Source organism: Dreissena polymorpha, unplaced genomic scaffold (assembly GCF_020536995.1).
Source record: "Dreissena polymorpha isolate Duluth1 unplaced genomic scaffold, UMN_Dpol_1.0 chrUn002, whole genome shotgun sequence".
NCBI lineage: Eukaryota > Metazoa > Mollusca > Bivalvia > Myida > Dreissenidae > Dreissena > Dreissena polymorpha.
In genome coordinates, this window is record NW_026273316.1 from 1,520,762 (window position 1) to 1,541,605 (window position 20,844).

At 33.7% G+C, this 20,844-nt stretch overlaps 1 protein-coding gene and 1 long non-coding RNA gene across 10 annotated transcripts in view; one reads left to right on the plus strand and one right to left on the minus strand.

The window, feature by feature from the left end:
- The window catches only part of LOC127863181 (uncharacterized), a 397,789-nt gene that overhangs the window by 201,823 nt on the left and 175,122 nt on the right, over nt 1–20,844 (minus strand). The gene's annotated exons all lie outside the window — the stretch shown is intronic.
- Nucleotides 693–4,684, plus strand: LOC127863187 (uncharacterized). Its single transcript, XR_008040969.1, has 4 exons — nt 693–867; nt 1,219–1,283; nt 2,092–2,153; nt 3,332–4,684. It is a non-coding gene; the product is annotated as an uncharacterized LOC127863187 (long non-coding RNA).

A 20,844-nucleotide genomic window follows, 5' to 3' on the forward strand; every position in this document is an offset into this window, starting at 1 on the left:
ACTATATACATACAATGACATACTGAACTTACAGTCATCACACTGGCCATTCCATGACATACCCGACATACTGTCATCACATTAGACATACAATGACATACTGCACATGCAGTCATCACATTAGACATACAATGGCATACTGGACATACAGTCATACTATACTGTAGCTATACAGCGACTTCAGAGTGGACAACTCAAAATTCAAGCTAAAGTCAGCCAGTTCAAGACCTGGAGCCGTATTCATCAATAATAAACTCAAACTTGGACTCAAACTCAGACTTTGACTCAGGCTTAGACTTACTAAAGACAGACTCAGGATTCGTATTCACGAACGCATTTGGAAATAGACTTCAATAAGATTGTGTTTTTTTAATGACGTCACGACTAAGCGAACTCTCTAGTAGGGAAAACGCGCCAAATAGTGTCAAAAATAGTAGCGGACATGTTTGCTATAACTTATTGAATGGAGTGTTTGGCAGTTGAAGACAGCGAAACGAAGCGCCAGTAGGTCCAGATTGGTCCGAGCCAGAGATTGTTTTTAATGCGCTGGTTCGGGACCGCTGGAACCTTCTATCCGCGAGTAAAAGGGGATCGGAGCCGAAAAGATTTTGGTTATTCGAAGAAAAAAATGGGACGAGGTGGCGAGTAGAATATCAATGTAAGTTATATGTTATTATCGTATCTGCCTTATAGTTGTAATATTTTATTTAATAGCTTACTTTTGGATTTGCTACCGATGTCGTTTTTACTAGCGCCGAATAATGCACTATGTAAACAAGGGGCATAACCACTCAGCAAATTGTACTTACGGATTTCGGATGTGATTGTGGAATGTGTTTAAGTTTCAAACATTTGTTATGATTTATGGTACGGTTGCACGTTCTTTGTTTCCAAAATTTGCACAAGTGGATTGTTATTTAAGTATTAATAATGAATATTTGTGGTTTCACGGATAAGTTTACCATTTAAGGAGGTCTATTATTTTAGTTTTCATCTCGTACCCTGTTAGATTCGTACCCATGTGTGTTTTATTCGTATCTGATTATAATCTACACATTTCCAAACGAACTTTTTATTTACTACACGTTTACGTTGATAACTATTACCCTGTATGTCGTTTATATTAAACTAATCGACAGTTATGATGGCAAACATGAAATGTAATGTGTTTCATAAATACTGCTATACATCATACAATTGTTTTTATTAAACTTTCAGAAAATTTGGGGTCGCAAAAACTGGTGAACAGTGCCAGAAGAAGAACCAAAATTCCAAGGCTCGGTGTAAGTTAATTACTTTTTTTGTTATGCTTTCATTTAATTAATTTTGTTGAAAAACTAGTATAATCAATTGCAATTAGTTTGTTTCAATATTACTACATGTCGAACCTAATATGTGTTTTGTATGTGATATAATCACAATGACTACTTACTTATATTGTTAAAATTTGTAAAAAAGCTTATGAGCATTTTCATTGGTTAATGTATGTTGTATGATACTGTATTATTTTGCTGAAATGGTGCTAGAATATATACAGCTACGTCACGCATTGAAAACAATTTTCAGTTTTTTTCGTTAAATTTAACTTAATAATAATTGTCTAAATGCGTAATTGAATTAGTGTTATAAAAAAGATCTGACACTTGTCAATTCATATGATTATTGATTAAACTCATCAAGGAAATATGTAGGTAAGCTCACCAAAGGTGCACTAAATAACAATATTCATGAACTCGTTCACAGAAATATGGTATGAAATGGCAACTTGTATCAGAGTCTTTGTTTGTTGTAAATATAGCAGGGTTTGGTATAAGGACAATTAAAATAAAACATTAAGATCATTAATTTAGATCGGCTAATGAAGTTTGTGCATTTAAGGAAGTATTTCTATTCCTTTTTGTTAGATACTTTAAATCTCTTGACTATTTCAATTTTGTTGTTGAGTTCATTTATTCAAGGAATGAGTGCAAATACAGACATTGTATTTCTTGGTAATCAACTAATTATTATTATTAATGAGCATAAGTGTATGTGCGTAAGTGTTTTACAAAGTTATATGTTTGAATTAATTTTTGCGTTTAATTTTTGCAGCTTCTTCATATGCGTTACAAAGCAGTGAGCGTGCCACAACAGCCAGCAGTGAAGAACATATGGTAAATAAATAGATTTTATTTAATGCTTTCCAGTGGTTTATAGAGAAATATCAGTGAATTAAAACTGATAATTTCACTGTTTCAAACAGTGAAAATTATCAGTGAGAATTATCCATAATTTTCATTGTTTACTGTGAAATGACGTCATTTTTTTACGAAATGACGTCATTATCCCAGGAAAATTCGTTAGTTAAACTCTTGAACAATGTTTTTTAACTGTGAAAAATGCATTAAATAAAAAGAAAATTTGTTGGATTCGGTGGATTATCGACTTTAATTCACTCGTGATCATAGAAAACATATATTTTCACTCGTGGCTGCGCCACTCGTGAAAATATTATTTTCTATGATCACTCGTGAATTAAAATCGATAATCCACCGGATCCAACAAATATCCTCTATATCATTTATATGCAAACCATTAACCATATGTATAGAACATTGAAAATGCAAACCATATGAATTATATTGTATGCATCACATTCAACATAGTATACAATATAATAGAAATTCACCCTTATATAAAAACAAAATAAAAGAAAAAAACATGCATTAAATTAACATTAAACATTGTGTTTGAAAGTTAACACTGGGATTATTATACATTAACTTAAGTATAGTATATTAACATTAGTTGTCAATTTTATTGCATTGAAAACATCACTGGATTAAATTAATTTAGATTTTTTAAGTGACACTATATTTTTTTCATGTGATTTCAGAGTGTACCAGTCTTGAAAGTAGAGGCATTAAGTGTAAAAAATGTATGTTTTGGATATCTTTAAATTTAGATTTCAAATTGTCTGGAACAAATCTTGAAAATTAAATATTAATAAATTTAACACTTAGATAGCTCTAATTGAAGGTATTGCAGTGCATACAATTAATTTAGATTTAATAATTAACTTGCATGGATGGAATTCCAGTTCTTAAAACTATACTGACAATACCATCTGACAAAGCAAGTACTGTATAATGTTATTATGTAATATGCAACAAAAGTCATGCATTTGTTGAAACATAATTAGCATCAAATATGTTAAAACTAAGTACCAATGCATAGTACCAATGCATACATAGATTATGTGATATATATGTATTAATTTTTTAACCTTTGAAGATCATAATATGAGAACAAGTCCATTTATACAAATCACACTTTTTATCCATTTTTGCAGCGCTCACAAAGAAGAACGACAAGAGATCACAAGCCGATACCTTAACAAAACTTACAGAGAAACCGATGGGAAATAACTAAGAAAAATTAGAATAAGAAATAAAAAAGTTGACTGTAGAAATTGAAATAATACATTTGGAGAAAAAGATGTGTTTAGTGTCAATACGTGACCAAGTGCTATAACTCTGACATGTAATAAACTAGTAGTAGATTTATTCCCCTTTTTGTAATTAAAAGGATCTTATTATTTTTTGTGCAACTACTTTATAACTCTATTATTTCTAAAATAGATAGTCTATATTAGAAATAATAGTTATGGGGCAGTTGCACACAAAATAATAAGATTTTTTTTTTATTCAAAAAGGGGCATACTATTATTTCTATGATAAAAATCTGATTCTATCCCTTTTTGTACTTATAAAATTCCAGTCAATATTTGTGTGCTTTAAGAAATGTAGGTTAAATATTACATTGGTCATTGTATTATGTTACTGACAGATAAAATACATTCTACATTCAAAGAGGAATATTAGTTGAATGTGGTGTCTTGGGACACTTCTTGATATTATTTGCTTACAAGATATACAACATTGGTAATAATAAAATTCTTCTTTCAATGAACTGAATGAAATTCCAGAATAATGGTAGATGCAGTTATGTGAATTTGAAATTAGACATCAACAAATCCTGGCATCATGCTTTAGCCCTGGCCAACTGGCAGTGAACTTGAGTGAAGCTCGTTATTCTGTAGCTGGCATCATACACAGCCTGTTAACATAAAACATGTTATATTACACTAACAAAATAAGACATGTTTTTGTAAATTTTTTCTAAGTTATTTGATAAAATGCTGATAAAATGTTTCTTATTTTGCTAATGGCAAACTGTTAAAATTAACATACAGTTGTTTCATTAAATATTTGTGTTTAAAATAAAGTTGTATCAAATAAAAAGGATTGCATTTAGACTTGCACATAACTAACATACCTGAACGTTGATGGTGGGAACGCCCTTTCGCCCTATGTAGACTTCTACATGGTTTACTGGCTTCTTGATATGCACATGCGTCCAATCGATGCACCCCAAAGTACTTGTAAAACCTGAAAGTTGATCATTTAAAATTGACCCATTTTTTGGAAAAATTACAATATTAATAAGTAAATAGATATTGATATAAATGGATTATGATCGGTGCATTTATGTGCATTATATTGAATGAAAGTTCTGCATTATGTCAGAAGTGATGCAATATGCTGATGTGTCTTAACTTGATAATCAAATTTAATGTCATCGTTTTACTATTGATTGAAAATGCAATAATATGTGCATTTGAGAATAAAATATTATTTCTGTTGTTGAGTGTTTTATTAATTTACAAATAAAGTGCATTACAACAATGCACTTGCCATCAACAAATGCATATTCTACAGCATTTGTCGCAAAAATACATTTTGTATTGGAACTCAATTACAACATAGACAGACACAAGGACAGATGCACATATGGATTCAGGTGTACCCTATATCTTCTTAACAGGGTGTATAATATACACATTAATTATAGCACCTTTTTTAAAATTAATAAACATTAATTTACATTACATTAAAGATCAAGAATTTAAAATAACTACATAATCGTCTTAATTTATTTTGAAAATGTTTGGAGAATAAAAGTCCCCGATGTAATTTCGAACCACCGACTAGTCGGTCAAATATAATCACGGGCACCGATGCGCTACCAACTGCGTCATGGCAGTGTAACTTTATTCGGCATATACATATCTATAGGTAAATTCCTACATCTATAAATAGATTTGTAATAGTAATGAAATCAAAATTTATGCATAGTAAATGTCTTGTAAACGTTTTCTTATAGGTTTCCCTTTTTAGAAAATATCCATTATTATAGTTCATGATACATGCAAATTATATGTTATTACTTTTTCATTCAAACAACAAGTATTATCCATAAAATTAGTGCATGTTCACGTTCATTAAGTTTGGAGATTATTTTCACAAAAGACAACAAACAAACGCGGACAATTATGAATTTGACAGTTGTTTACAATAAATAAGAACAATTGCAAAATGCACACATCGCAAATGACTCACGTATCAGCGATCGCACCAAGTTCTTGTTTTGCACGAACGGCGTCGTACCAGCTGGAAATTTGACAACTTCAACTCTCTAGCTGTCAAAATATTATTGACCTGTGCACAGGTCTACATAGTTCTGGCTACCACAACTTTAAATGCCGCTTTTTAAAATGATTTTTGCCACGTTGCTCGGGAAAGTACACACTGCCAGGGCGACCGGAACTTGCAGAATCCGCATCGTATTGCGGCTCAACTATTCCTTGCAAATATTGCAAAGAAATACGATTCCCGGTCGGGTTAAATGATACCGTTAGTAAAGTTCAATATCCCTATAAATCTCCAAAGGGTTGGTACGATCTAGATACACTCTTTCAATAATATTATTATTATTACGCAAGGAGCTCGTGCGGCGGCCATTTTGTAAAGTAAACGCTCAAACGACGTTACGTCATGATTGTATAGCGTAAGTCTAAACATTGTAGACTTAGCATTTGAGACTTACGTTACTGAGTCTGAGTCTAAAACTAACCATTTTATGTTTCATGAATTAAGTTTTGTAAGGCTGAGTCTGAGTCAGAAACTGGAGCTGAGTCTAAGATTTGAGACTTACGTACATTGGTGAATACGGCTCCTGGCTATACTGTAGCTATACAGTGACTTCAGAGTGGACAACTCAAAATTCAATCTTAAGTCATTCAGTTCAAGGCCTGGCTATACTGTAGCTATACCATGACTTCAGAGTGGACAACTCAAAATTCAATCTTAAGTCATTCAGTTCAAGACCTGGCTATAATGTAGCTATACAGTGACTTCAGAGTGGACAACTCAAAATTCAATCTTAAGTCATTCAGTTCAAGGCCTGGCTATACTGTAGCTATACCATGACTTAGAGTGGACAACTCAAAATTCAAGCTAAAGTCATTCAGTTCAAGATCTGGCTATACTGTAGCTATACAATGAATTCAGAGTGGACAACTCAAAATTCAAGCTAAAGTCATTCAGTTCAAGACCTGGCTATACTGTAGCTATCAGACATTCCCAAAAGTGTCGGACCTGACCGATGTTTAAGAGACAGGTCCGATAGAAAATGCCATGTTGCCGGTCCGAATGTCCCGGAAATAATTCAAGAAGAAAAGATGATTTATTTTATAGAATTTGTTCCTGTGAGTGATCATTTGAGAACGAATATTCCTGGGCATTCCGGAAATTTGCGCTTGGTTCCAATTTCGTCCTAACTTTAATTATCTATTTCTAATTGGTTAGCGGCTGGCAAAGAATGAACGGTAACTGACGAAACCTATTCGCTACTTTCCGAAAAATCTTACGATTCTGCAAAATGCTGCTTACCGTAAATTTGCAGCCATAAGTCGACCTAAAAACGCTGCCAAAATTGACTTTATAAGTCAACTCGACTTATGGATGAGGTACTAAATAAAAAAAATAAAAAAACATATTTCTTTACCGTTTTTTTAAAGTAATAAATCTCTGAAGCGGAGGAATGATGACTGTTTAAGGTAAGGCCGACTCGTCTTTTACTTATATGTCCGCCGATAACAAAATATTCATGTTTACATTGGTTTTTAATTCATTAATATTCGTAATAAGTCCAAATAAAAACATGTAAAAATAACTTCGAAAATATTAAACATTTGTGACATACGGAAAAGTGGTGAAAATTATACATAGCAATTTTTCTATTGATACATCGCCCGCTGTCTGCTAAGAACAATAGTAAATCAACTGCTGACACTTGTACCCATTTAAAGTTAATCCGTGTAAATACAAACTGTCAACAGTTGCAGGTGTCTTCATGCCACCAATTATCGCTTCTCGGCCTTTGACTAAGATCAAAGTGTAAAGTATAGTGTTAGCATCCTTTCGATCATTTGTCTTTAGTGCGTCACGCCTAAAATAGTTATCCGTTAATGATATGCACAACGGCTCTGCTACAAACTACTTCTGACCAATCAAAAATAATTACTTGATCGTTGGATACGCCTTTAACCAATCGCTATTGTTCAACTTCACATGGATATTTTTTTGATTGGATGAAGGTGTGGTTTCGTTGATTTATTCACAACTGTCCCACAATTTATGCATAATCGTTTCGTAAATAAATAGATCTTATCTGATTGAAGATTTCATTCATTGAATGATTATAATAATAAAACGCACTCACCCTGAATTATTAAAAAGTGTAATTGGACATATCAAATACACAATTACTTTGGATCATCTGCTTAGTATTGTCAGATAAGACGTTTTTCCAGAATGCAAAAAATATTCCTCGGGTATCTCGTGATTTACGAATATGTATATAACAGTCGAATAGCGAGCGATGCGAGTGTTGGTAAATTCACGTGTTTCACGCATAATGGCGAAAGCGTTGTTGATTATTTGAGAGCAAGTTACAATTATTTTGACCATATAATGAATTTCTGCGTTCAAGATTTTACCAAATTTTCACATCAATAGCACTAACATTTGAATACAAAAATATCTGCTTATAATATAAACACTGAAAGTTATTACGTTAAATGGGATACTAATTTTGATTTGTGAAATATATATAAAGTTCGAAATAATCAATGATATGTTATTATGATTTTGAACAATAAAATATATTTTTCGTGATAATAAATCATTGAAACGTTGAATGTTTCGTTTTAAATATATTCTAATTGTTAATATCCCAAAAAATGTCAACTGCCGGTACAAAAGCCCTCAGAACCATGACTAAAACGTCACTTAAACATGTCCGAGATAAAGGAAATTTACCCCCCGACTTATGGCAGAGTCAAGGCAAAAAACCAAGTTTTTCTAGCCACATTATACCCCTCGACTTATGGCCGAGGTAGACTTATGGCCGCGAATGTACGGTATGTCCGCCATCTTGAAATTTTAAGTGATCGCTTTATTGCAATGTTACGCACTGCAGTAGCATATTGTAAAGCAATATGTTAACCGAATTATATATTGATTACATATTTGCTAGGTTACTGGTTACTCGTTTACATTTTCTACATTCAAACGATATGTATAAAGCACATTTTATTATATGTGCAAAATATGTACATGTTTTCGGACTGTCGTATTCAGATACAGTATGATTTGTCAATTTAAATTTATTTTCGATGTTTTTATACCATTTTAATAGAATGACGATACTCATGCGGTGATACGGATGGTATGGTTTATAATATTTCGCATTGTAGACACCAGAAATCGCAAAAAAAGTACAATAAGTACAATAAGCTAGGTCACGGGGTCGTCCCCCATAGAGACTTGGCCATTAATCCCCGTTGGGGTCCTGCGGTCCCAGACCCCTAGCTTAATTTTCGGGATTTCAAATTTGGGTCAATGGACACACATGAAATTAAGAAAACAAATATGTAACCATACAACTTATCAACTTAGGAAAACAACCAAAACTTAGTATTTATGGAGCATCTGAGTTGTTGCCGAACGATATAACACTTCACTTCGCAAATATATAAATACCATATATATGTTTGTACATTGATGTTTCGGTCCTATGAATCCCAGTCTGGTCCTGCAAGTTATCTAAGACTACCGGACCGGATGTCCTGTGGACTTAAAATACTTTTGGGAATGCCTGGCTATACAATGACTTCAGAGTGGACAACTCAAAATTCAAGCTAAAGTCATTCAGTTCAAGACCTGGCTATACTGTAGCTATACAATGACTTCAAAGTGGACAACTCAAAAATCAAGATAAGTCAGTCAGTTTCTTAAGTGACTATTGGAATTTATTTTACAGTGTGTTTTTTCAGCCCAAAAAAGTCATATTTTCATGAGTATTAAGTAATAAGTATGTGTTTACCAAACAATAATTAAGATTAAACAAGAGCATCGCATAACAGGTGCCACGCTTGGCTGCGGGTTCAGTTTTGAATTATTGAAACCTTGTCAGAAATTTTTATTTCTATTTTTTTTAGAGGTCACACTGACCTAGACCTTTCACCTAGCGACCCAAAAATGGGTGTAGCATGTAGAACTCATCAAGGTGCAGCTACATATGAAGTGTCAAAGTTGTTGGTTGAAGCACTTTAATTTTAGAGACAATGTTCAAAACCTTAACAACATGTCAAGGTTTTAGCACGACGCATACAGCTGGCTTTAACAATACCTCAGGTTTTCTCCGAAAACAGTCGAGCTAAAAAATTGAGATTTTCATTGCAAAACTATTCTATTAGAATAATCATTTTGCATTTGTGAGTTACATTACAAAATACAAATCAATAAGTTCAACTGACAGCTCTGACTCGTCTAGGTGATCACTTAAGCTTATAGTGAAATCAAGTTTGGTACGTGCTATGACACAAAAACCCTTTCAAGAATACTGATATAAATTAGCTCTCTGCCTATGTAGAATTAGAGGTTAAGTTCAGTAAAGGATAGACCACTTGTTGCAGTGATGTTTGAAAATTATCCCAATACAGACGATGAATGATATTTCCTTTACATTAGGTCTGTAGACAAAGAATCCAGATGATCAACATTTAGTTTACCGTATTTAAAAAACACTTGCCAAAGACAGTATGAGAAAGATATGCTTTAAGTGTTTAACATGCAAAATTGTACTTATTAACAAACAATATAACAACATAAAATAACCAGACATTTTCAATGATAGCCCATCCCATTCTTGACAAAATAAAGATATCATTACAGCATACATGCCATAATTTTTTAGGTCCAAAGCGGGACATTCCATAAAAAATTGTCGGGACATTTGACCAAAAAGCAGGACACCTAAAACGATCTATCATTCCACCTTTACTATAGTCAGTATAGTACTAACAAAAACTCTTGATACTTTTATTCAAGACATAAAACATCTGATATGAAGCATGAAATCTAAAACATAACAATAACAGTTTTATTAAATAAGACAATAGCAAACAACGAAGATAATATTCATCTGTTTAAGAGTACAAAATCTAGAACATTACGACAACAATACTCATTATATTAATTTCAATGGCAAACATTAACGCAGGGGAGGCTATCCAATTGACTGAAAGTACGGGTTACAGTACACTATCTACCGAACAGTTACATCAGTTACACACGGAATGCGCGGCCGTACACATTTCCGTATTTTGTTTTCTTCCTATATACACAGATTAAACTGAATTGTGAATTGTCAGGCGCTGTATTGGGGTAGTGTCAAACTGTCATGAATAACAGCACGTTGTTTTTATTACAATAACACAAGACAAGATGGGTAACTCTTTTACTGTTTGTTGCGATGTTTTTTAAGCATGTGTCCATGCGCAGTTTATTACTTGTCAATTGTCGCGGCTTAATTGGAGAAGGGTCAAACTGTCATGCATAGCACCTCGTTGTATTTAGCTTAATTGGAGTAGGGTCAAACTGTCATGCATAGCACCTCGTTGTTTTTATTACAATTACACTAGACAGGATGGGTATCACTTATTGGACTGTTTGTTGCGATTTTGGTATATTGCACATTCGGAATATCCCGCTATATTGGAACTAAACATTGAATGTAAAAGACTCATTTATGACGAAGCGTTAATTTTACAAAACAATTGTTTTTTAAACCGTTTCAAACAAATACAAAATAAACACATTTTCAACATTTATTTCAATATTATAAAACTATCGATAGCAATAAGCGACCACTATCTGGAAGACCACCATGGTGTGACTGCCTGATGAAATCAATAATTAGCCGATAAATCGCTGATAAGGTGTCATAAACAACACTGGTACACACGATAAGTAGAATCGGATTGTTAATTGGGGGGCAATAAAGGGATTAGCGGTGTTAAGTGTTAGCGAAACAGAGCTTGAATAGCGAATTTTATTGGGAACCTATACACCTTACATCGTTTTTTACGAATGTCGGGACAAATCGTCTCATGGCGGGACGGCGGGACAAAGGGCCCAAAAGCGGGACTGTCCCGCCGAGATCGGGACGTATGGCATGTATGCATTACAGTACAAACACCGTGTACTGAAAAAAACGCTACTCGCCGCGGTGTTCATCTCACTGAGTTCGCTTACCAATATGAATCATTACTGTACATAAATAATGACGCACTTCGATGCACCATCATATTATAGCAATGAACAAACAAAATGAGGCCTATGATTTTTGGTAATAAGCCATTAGTGGAAACAATAGATTTTGTATAAGAGAAACCCATTTACTTTAACTTTTAATAAAAATATGTTCACAGTTTTTTGTTTTCATTATTACTATTGCAGACACATTATCAATCACGTACAGCACTGAAAGTGTCACCAAACTAATTGCAACCCCACTACATGTACAACAATATGACCTAAACATACATGTATCACTGACAGTGCTGTATACCTTGTAGACACAATGCCTAGGCTTGAACATAAGTGCTGTATTTTGACTTTTGATGATCAAATATTACTTTTAATACAATGCAGGTTTTTTTTGGCCCGATTTTAGAGCCGAAATTCGGCTATGTTCCCAATCCCCAAAAGTATACTTTTTTCCCAAAATGTGGCAAAAAATTCCCAATTTCCAAAAAAAGAAAAAAAAATTTTTTTTAATTCAATTACATCTAACAAAGTATTAATTGATTTTTTTCTTTTAATTTGAAAGATTATAAAGAGTTATATCAAATTTAGTATTTCCCTAATCAGTGGACTTTTCGTTTGGAAAAAAAGGCTAATGAATTTATTTTCCCAATTTCATGAAAATGCCGATAAAATTCCCAATTCCAAAGCCATGGGCTATCTTCCTAAAAAGTGGAAAAAAAAACCTGCAATGATATGGTTCCTGTGCACAACAATTTTGTCAAGGTCTTAAAATATTGTTATGCAAGATATACTTAAATACAACCCATGCAAAAGACGTCAGACTGCGGACATTTCCGATAAAATTTGCTGAGTACTGGGATAATTCCTGAAACTGTCAGACTTCGTGTCAGAAAAAATATATTAGGAAATTAATATGCTAAAAAATGCGAACTAGTTCATGTTTGTTTTACTTTGATAGATTATTTTAATTTAAAATTTAAACTAATTTTACCAACCAGTCGAACTTGCTACATGTATCTTTGCTGGTGATGAAGGGTTTTCACTGACAACCAAAAAAGTTGTCGCCACTTTTTTTGCAATGAGAAACCTCCGGTTAATCTGACCTTATCTTTAATGAAAATCATTTAAAAAAAGCTTACATTTAAATACTGTCACTGACAATGTTATAACTTTAATAACTATAATTTCCAATAATTACCCAAATTACAAGAAGTAACTTTAATAAGTCTTAATTCGCTTTATTTGTATATCCAAAATAATCAAATAATGTAAAGTTGAGACAAGCTAAAAGTTTAATTGACTTCAACCCAAGAGTTGCCATGGACTAGAAAGGAGTCCTTGGACACCATGGATGATGGAGTGGTCCGCTGCAACAGCAATGGTCTTTTTTTTCTTCAGACATGTGATGAGCATGAACATCTGATCACAAACACTATCTTGCCCCTTCACACCTGTTACCGAACGTCATGGATGCATCCTCGCTCAAACCACCAGTATCTTATTGACTGTGTTATCTTGAGAAAGAGTTACAGGCGGGATGAACATTGCCAAGTTAAAGACTGCCAGCTGCAAGCTTTCCTTTGTAAATGCTCTGGAAGCGCGTTGGATTGGGCATTACTCAGAAAACTGATTTGTGCTACAAATACAGACACCCTTGGGGCAAGAAACACAAGGACTGGTTTGATGAGAGGACATTTAACAGTTATTGGATGAGAAACATCACCTTCACAAAGCCTACCTCAGAAACCAAAAATCCGTAGCCAGGAATTATGCCTTCAACAAAATAAGCATAAACTTTGTCAGATACAAGATGCTTTGATCAGAAAAAAAGCCGTTGAAAGCCATGCCGATAGGAACAATTATAAGAAATGTTACGATGCGTTAAAAGATGTGTACAGACCCACTATGTTTTTTATCAAGCTTGCAAAGACATATGCATGGGATAAACACTTAATGACCCTTTGTTATTGAATGTATGGCCTTTTCCGCCCTATGCCACGGGTCCGAAATTCAGCCCCATTCCCAATGCAAATCTGGTTGTTTTTTTCCCAATTGAAAAAAAAATCCCAATTCCAAATTATTTCTTTTAACCTTTAAATATATAAGTAAACCTGATCCAGTGTAGAAAATAGAACAAGGGCTGTTTGTAAAACATGCATTTCCCCCTATGGGCAGCGTCAGTTGTAGATGCAGCCATTGTGAGAATACATTTTTTGTCACTGTGACCTTGACCTTTGACCTAGTGACCTGAAAATCAATAGGGATCATCTGCCAGTCATGATAAATGTACCATTGACGTTTCATGATCCTAGGCCTATGTATTCTTGAGTTATAACCCGTAAACTATTTTACTGTTTCTAGTCACTGTGACCTTGACCTTAGACATAGTGACCTAAAAATCAAAAGGGGTTATCTGCCAGTCATGATCAATGTACCTATGAAGTTTCATGATCCTAAGCCTAAGCATTCTTGAGTTATCATCCGGAAACCATTTTACTATTTTGAGTAACTGTGACCTTGACCTTGTGACCTGAAAATCAATAGGGGTCATCTGCCAGTCATGACCAATGTACCTATGAAGTTTCATGATCCTAGGCCTAATTATTCTTGAGTTATCATCCATAAACCATTTTACTGTTTCCAGTCACTGTGGCCTTGATCGTTGAACTAGTGACCTGAAAATCAATAGGGGTCATCTGCCAGTCATGATCAATGTACCTATAAAGTTTCATGATCGTAGGCGTAAGCATTCTAGAGTTTTCATCCAGAAACCATTTTACTGTTTCAAGTCACTGTGACCTTGACCTTTGACCTAGTGACCTGAAAATCAATAGAGGTCATCTGTCTGTCATGATAAATGTACCTATGAAGTTTCATGATCCTAGGCCTAGGTATTCTTGAGTTATAAACCGTAAACTATTTTACTGTTTAGAGTCACTGTGACCTTTACCTATGACCTAGTGACCTAAAATCAATAGGGCTTATCTGCCAGTCATGATCAATGTACCAATGAAGTTTCATGATCCTAGGCTTAAGCATTCATGAGTTATCATCCTGAAACCATTTTACTATTTCGAGTCACTGTGACCTTGACCTTGTGACCTGAAAATCAATAGGGTCATCTGCCAGTCATGACCAATGTACCTATGAAGTTTCATGATCCTAGACCTAATTATTTTTGAGTTATCATCCGTAAACCATTTTACTGTTTCCAGTCACTGTGGCCTTGACCGTTGAACTAGTGACCTGAAAATCAATAGGGGTCATATGCCAGTCATGATCAATGTTCCTATGAAGTTTCATGATCCTAGGCGTAAGCATTCTTGAGTTATCATCCGGAAACCATTTTTCTGTTTTGAGTCACTGTGACCTTGACCTTTGACCTAGTGACCTGAAAATCAATAGGGCTCATCTGCCAGTCATGATCAATGTACCTATGAAGTTTCATGATCGTAGGCGTAAGCATTCTTGAGTTTTAATCCGGAAACCATTTTACTGTTTCGAGTCACTGTGACCTTGACCTTTGACCTAGTTACCTGAAAATCAATAGGGGTCATCTGTCAGTCATGATCAATGTACCTATGAAGTTTCATGATCCTAGGCGTAAGCATTCTTAAGTTAATATCCGGTAACCATTTTACTGTTTTGAGTCACTGTGACCTTGACCCTTGTCCTTTGACCTAGTGACCTGAAAATCTACAGGGCTCATCTGCCAGCCATGATCAATGTACCTATGAAGTTTCATGATCCTAGGCCTAAGCAATCTTGAGTTATCATCCGGAAACCATCTGGCGGAAGGACCAACCGACTGACCGACCGACCAACATGTGCAAAACAATATACCCCCTCTTCTTCAAAGGGGGGCATTCCGGAAACCATCTGTTGGACGGACCTACCGACCAACCGACCGACTGACATATGCAAAACAATATAACCCCTCGTCTTCGAAGGGGGGCATAAAAATATTGCATAATTAAATCATCTATTGCCTTGAATTTGTTTTAAAAACAGTAAAATATGTATAATTGAGTATTCAAGACTTTCCTTCTTTTTTCCAAAACCGATGTTTCGCGCAATTGTTTTCACCTCAAAAAAGGCCAGGCACTTTCCCCGAAATCAGATAAAAAAACCTGCACTTATCACACATGTTCATAATATTTTGTAAAATTGTAATAATATGTTATCAAAATAGTCGTTATTTACCAGTTAACGGCTTCTTTGAAATATATGAAACACTATTTACAAGCGATTATTTTCCCCAATTATTTGCGATTAATTTTTTTCCCAAAATGGGTTTTTTCACGATGCGAAATTCCCAAATTTCAAGTGTGGCGTTTTCCCAAAATGGAGCGGAAAAGGCCTGGATATACAAAATGTATAACAGAAACTCGTGTATTTGGAACAGTATGGGTTAAAAGAAATGTTTTCTGGAAATGTTAAGTATTACAGACCAACAAACAGACACATTAACTAAGTGATTTTAGTTTCCCCACATACACACCTATTCCAAGTGAGTATATATCGACGGGTAAAAGCAAAACAGCTCTAAGTGCATTTTTCAGAATTTTACAGGAGAAGGTTAAAACTGTATCATATTAACAATTAAAACAAAAAAGGCTTTATATTTTTAAGTTTGATAGAGAATGTTCTGTTGTAATCACATTTTTAACAAACAATTTTGAATTTTCACAAACAAAAAAGTTATATGAAAAAATGTCACTTAGACCCTTTTCGCACTGAAATTTCACTTTCTTTGTACTCGGTGTTAAGCGCGAAACAGTCCTAAGTGAGTTTTAACCTAACATAAATTATCAGTTTACCAAATTTATTTTTATATAAAATACTTTTTCTATATTGTAAATAATAATATAGCAAAACATGGCACTTAGAACCTTTTTGCACTGAAAAAAACACTTTTCAACTTATTTTTTCAGAGCGAAAAAGTTCTAAGCAAAATTTAGTGACTTGAACAAGTATTGAAAATTCTCACTTTATGGCATATATTTGAAATTGATAAAAATTAACATTTTTATAAAGGTATTTTTAAAATACATTTTGAAAAAATGTTACTTATAACCATTTTTGCTCTAAAAAAATAGCATAAATATGTTGTTTTTATCTAATTTAATAACACTTAACAATTCTATATGTCAATTGATGTTATTTTATTCTTAAAAATTTTTTTTTGCAGTTGTTTTTTGTTTAAACATTGTAGATGTACAAAATTATTCTTTTAAATGTCTCAAAACATAATTGTTTTATTGAATTCACAAGAAACAATAAATAATAATAATTTGTTGTTGTGTTTCCAACAATCAGTAACAAGGTAGAAAAGGTGTATATGGGAAACTTACTTGAAAGACACTTAAGTTTTTCGTTCTTAATTTAAGGTGTTGTTTTCAATTATTTTTGAAACATTATATCATTACTTGTGAAACTAATTAATGCTTTGGCAGATATGTGGCGTAATTTGTAGGCCTAAGCCATGTCATTATACAACAAAATGTATACCAAAGTAATTAACCATTTTATATATTTAATGATTTAACATCATAACTATTAGTTTAGTACATTCTTAGTTTTACTTAAAAGTAAATGTGGTATGTCTTGACCTTTTTATACAAAGTACACACTCAAAAGTCAAGAACTAAACAACAACATCCACCATCAAACTTTTTCCACTGACCACTAGTATAAGCATGGTGGTATGTCTGATGAACCTTAAAACACATAGTTACTTGAGAAGGGGCTTTTCCACTGGAATAACTGAACTGTTAAAGGCAATTATTACCAAAATTTCAAAATAAAATAATCGGTATACATTAACATCATTCAGCTGTTTGATTTCAACTCTGCAGAATTGTTACAAATTGAAACCCTCAGCTGATGGACAACCACTGGCACAGGTGCCAACCAAATCACATCATCCCTGAATGGTTACTTACTGTATAACATCTACTGCAAGAGATTCCAACCTAATCACATCACTCCTGAATGGTTACTTACTGTTTAACAACCACTGGCACAGGAACCAACCAAATCACATCATCCCTGAATGGTTACTTATACTAACTGATTAACATCCACTGCAAGAGATACCAACCAAATCACATCACTCCTGAATGGTTACTTACTGTTTAACAACCACTGGCACAGGTACCAACCAAATCACATCATCCCTGAATGGTTACTAACTGATTAACATCCACTGCAAGAGATACCAACCAAATCACATCATCCCTGAATGGTTACTTACTGTTTAACAACCACTGGCACAGGTACCAACAAAATCACATCATCCCCGAATGGCTGGCACAAACAAAAAGCAAATCACATCACCCCTGAATGGTTACTTAATTGTTTAACATCCACTGGCACAAATACCAAGCAAATCACATCACTCCTGAATGGCTATTTATTGTTTTACATCCACTGGCACAAATACCAAGCAAATAACAGCACCCCGGAATGGTTACTTATTGATTAACATCAACTGACAGTCAGATACCAATCAAATCACAGCACTTTTGGGTGGTTACTTACTAATTAACATTCACTGACACAGATACCAAGCAATCACATCATCTATGAATGTTTACTTACTGATTATCATCCACTGACACATATACCAAGCAAATCACATCACCCCTTAATGGTTACTTACTAATTAACATCCACTGGCACATATACTATGCAAATCACATCACTACTTATTGGAAACTAACAGATTAACAACCAATGACACTGATTCCAACCAAAGCACATCACTTCTGAACGGAACCTAACTGATCTACATCCATAAGCACACTAACAAACCAAATCACATCACAAAAGAAAGGTAGCCTTAACTGATTCACGGTTTATTTTCAGAGTTGTATACAAATTCATGTCTTTCCAGAAAAGTAATTAGTTGACCAACTAATTCACATCATTCTCACCTCAGAAATAAATTAGTGTTGGTTTATACAAAAATATCAACCAAATTGCTGTCATGTATTTTTAATAACTATTTATCCTAAAGGTCACGATGGTGTATACAACAAACTAGGTACTAGGTAATTCAGAGAGGAGAATAGAAAGATTTAAGGTGTCGGCAATTTAACAATTACACAACTAAATTTTTAAATTATGATCACCTTAATGCTTTTAATTTTTTTGTTTTCTAAAAAAAAAAATTTTACATAAATAAATTAGGTAGAGCTCAAAAAAAGAGCTCTAAGTAGCACTTTACTGCACATAGAACCTTTTCGCACTAAAAAATATATTTAATTTCACTTAGAACTTAAGGACATATTTTAATTATACTTTTTATTTGATTGCCTGGAACTAAGATATTTTAATACATGATGGGCATGGATGTTACGATACAAAATATATAAGAAAGTCATTTTGTGAACAAATGTTAGTTAGAGCTGTTTCGCTTTCACCCCACGATATGAATTGCCTTTTGAGGAAAACTATGTACAACAAGCAAATTCGTTGAATTGATATCCCCCGCAAATATGCTTCTGGACATAAAAGTGTTATATTTTACACTCAAAAAAGCATTTTTTCAAGATATAAAGGGCCATAACTCCGTTATTAACAGATGGTGTACAATGCCATATGGCGTGCCTCATCCTCTTATTGATATACAATATATATATATACTCCTACCAAGTTTCAATGAAATCCGCCAAAGCATTTCCAAGATATGGCTCCGGACAACAAAGCATTTTTTCAATATACAAAGGGCCATAACTCCGTTATTAAGAGATGGTTTACAATGTGATTTGGCGTGCATCATTCTCTTATCTTTATATATACTCATACCAAGTTTCAATGAAATCAGCCAAAGCACTTCCACGATAAGGCTCCGGACGGACAGACGGAAAGACGGACAGACAACGCCAAAACAATATCCCTCCGCCTATGGCGGGGGATAATTATATGAGTTAATACATTGCTTTTAGGTGTTTTAATTTTCATCTTCTACAATTTTGCATTCTATTTAAATTAGATAATTGCACAACATTTTAGAACTAACAATTATAAAATCCTGTTAAATTGATATTGATAAACAAAAAAATATCCATAAAACTTAAATTTGCCTTCAGTGATTTTGGCATGAATTTTCAAGCTTTAAATATTCATGAAGTACACTATAATCAAATTCAATAGCATTGGTTATGTTTCAAGCCATCAGTTACCTGCATGTATGTTGAGTATTGGCTCCTTAGCAAGTATTAAACAATGTGTTATCAGTGTTTCATCTTATATATCGTCATTACAAAGTTTATTAACAACAGTTATTAAACAGGTATATAAAAATGATCAATTATGAACAATGACAATTAGGGTGAATAAATCACTTGAATAGGCTTTTGAATTGTCCAAATTATAGTGATCTTATTTTTAAATATGCATAATTAAAGGGGTAGAATAATGGTAAATACCTTATTATATTTTGAACAAGAAATATCTTTTAAAAAGATATACGGCGTTGATTGTGGTCGATGTTTATGAACGATCAAAAGTTATCTCTATGAGATAAAAAGTAGCGGATGCCTTTTTTCTGCGCAGTTCTTAGCTACATCATAAGCAAATCAATTACGGGGTGTTGCGCCAGATTTCGTGGCTTATTTTGCTTTATGTGATATTATTACTCAGATATCTATATTTACAGAATAGAAAAACACAAGAAACATGAAAATAAACGATTGCATATAGGTCAGCCGGCAATACTCGAATCTTATTTAATTGCATAATTATAGTATAGTGAATTATTGTGCTCATGCTTAATAAACTGGTCTAAATGGATAAATATTCCTAATTATTTTTATCAAAATTGGTCCTTATCATGCAAATGTTGAAACCATATTAAAAATCGATGATTGACATACCACAATAATATCGCCGAATATCTTTATTTAGTATCTTTCTGATCAAAACAGACTTCAAGTGCACAAAGTTTACGAGACGGCGTTTATATAAAGATTTCTGCAACTGACCGCAAACTGACCTTGATACCTTGCGGATTGGAATGCAATGCATTACAGTCAGTACGTTATTGTCAGTAAGACAGGTGTAACACAATGATCGCAACCCCTTCTGCGAACTCCGGTGATGAACTGTATATAAACTCTGACTTTCACAAATGGCCGCGAGTTGACCCGAAACCTCGCGGGTTGAAATGCAATGCAAGTAAGTACTAAATATGACAACATAGCTACTAGTATAAACGCTTTTGCGCTGGTAATTCTCTGAAAATAAAAGGTGAACGCACAAACTGTATTTATGTCGAAAATTGATTGTAAAACTGTTCTATCTATTGAGCCTTTTCATTAGAGATAAAATTGTTTCATGC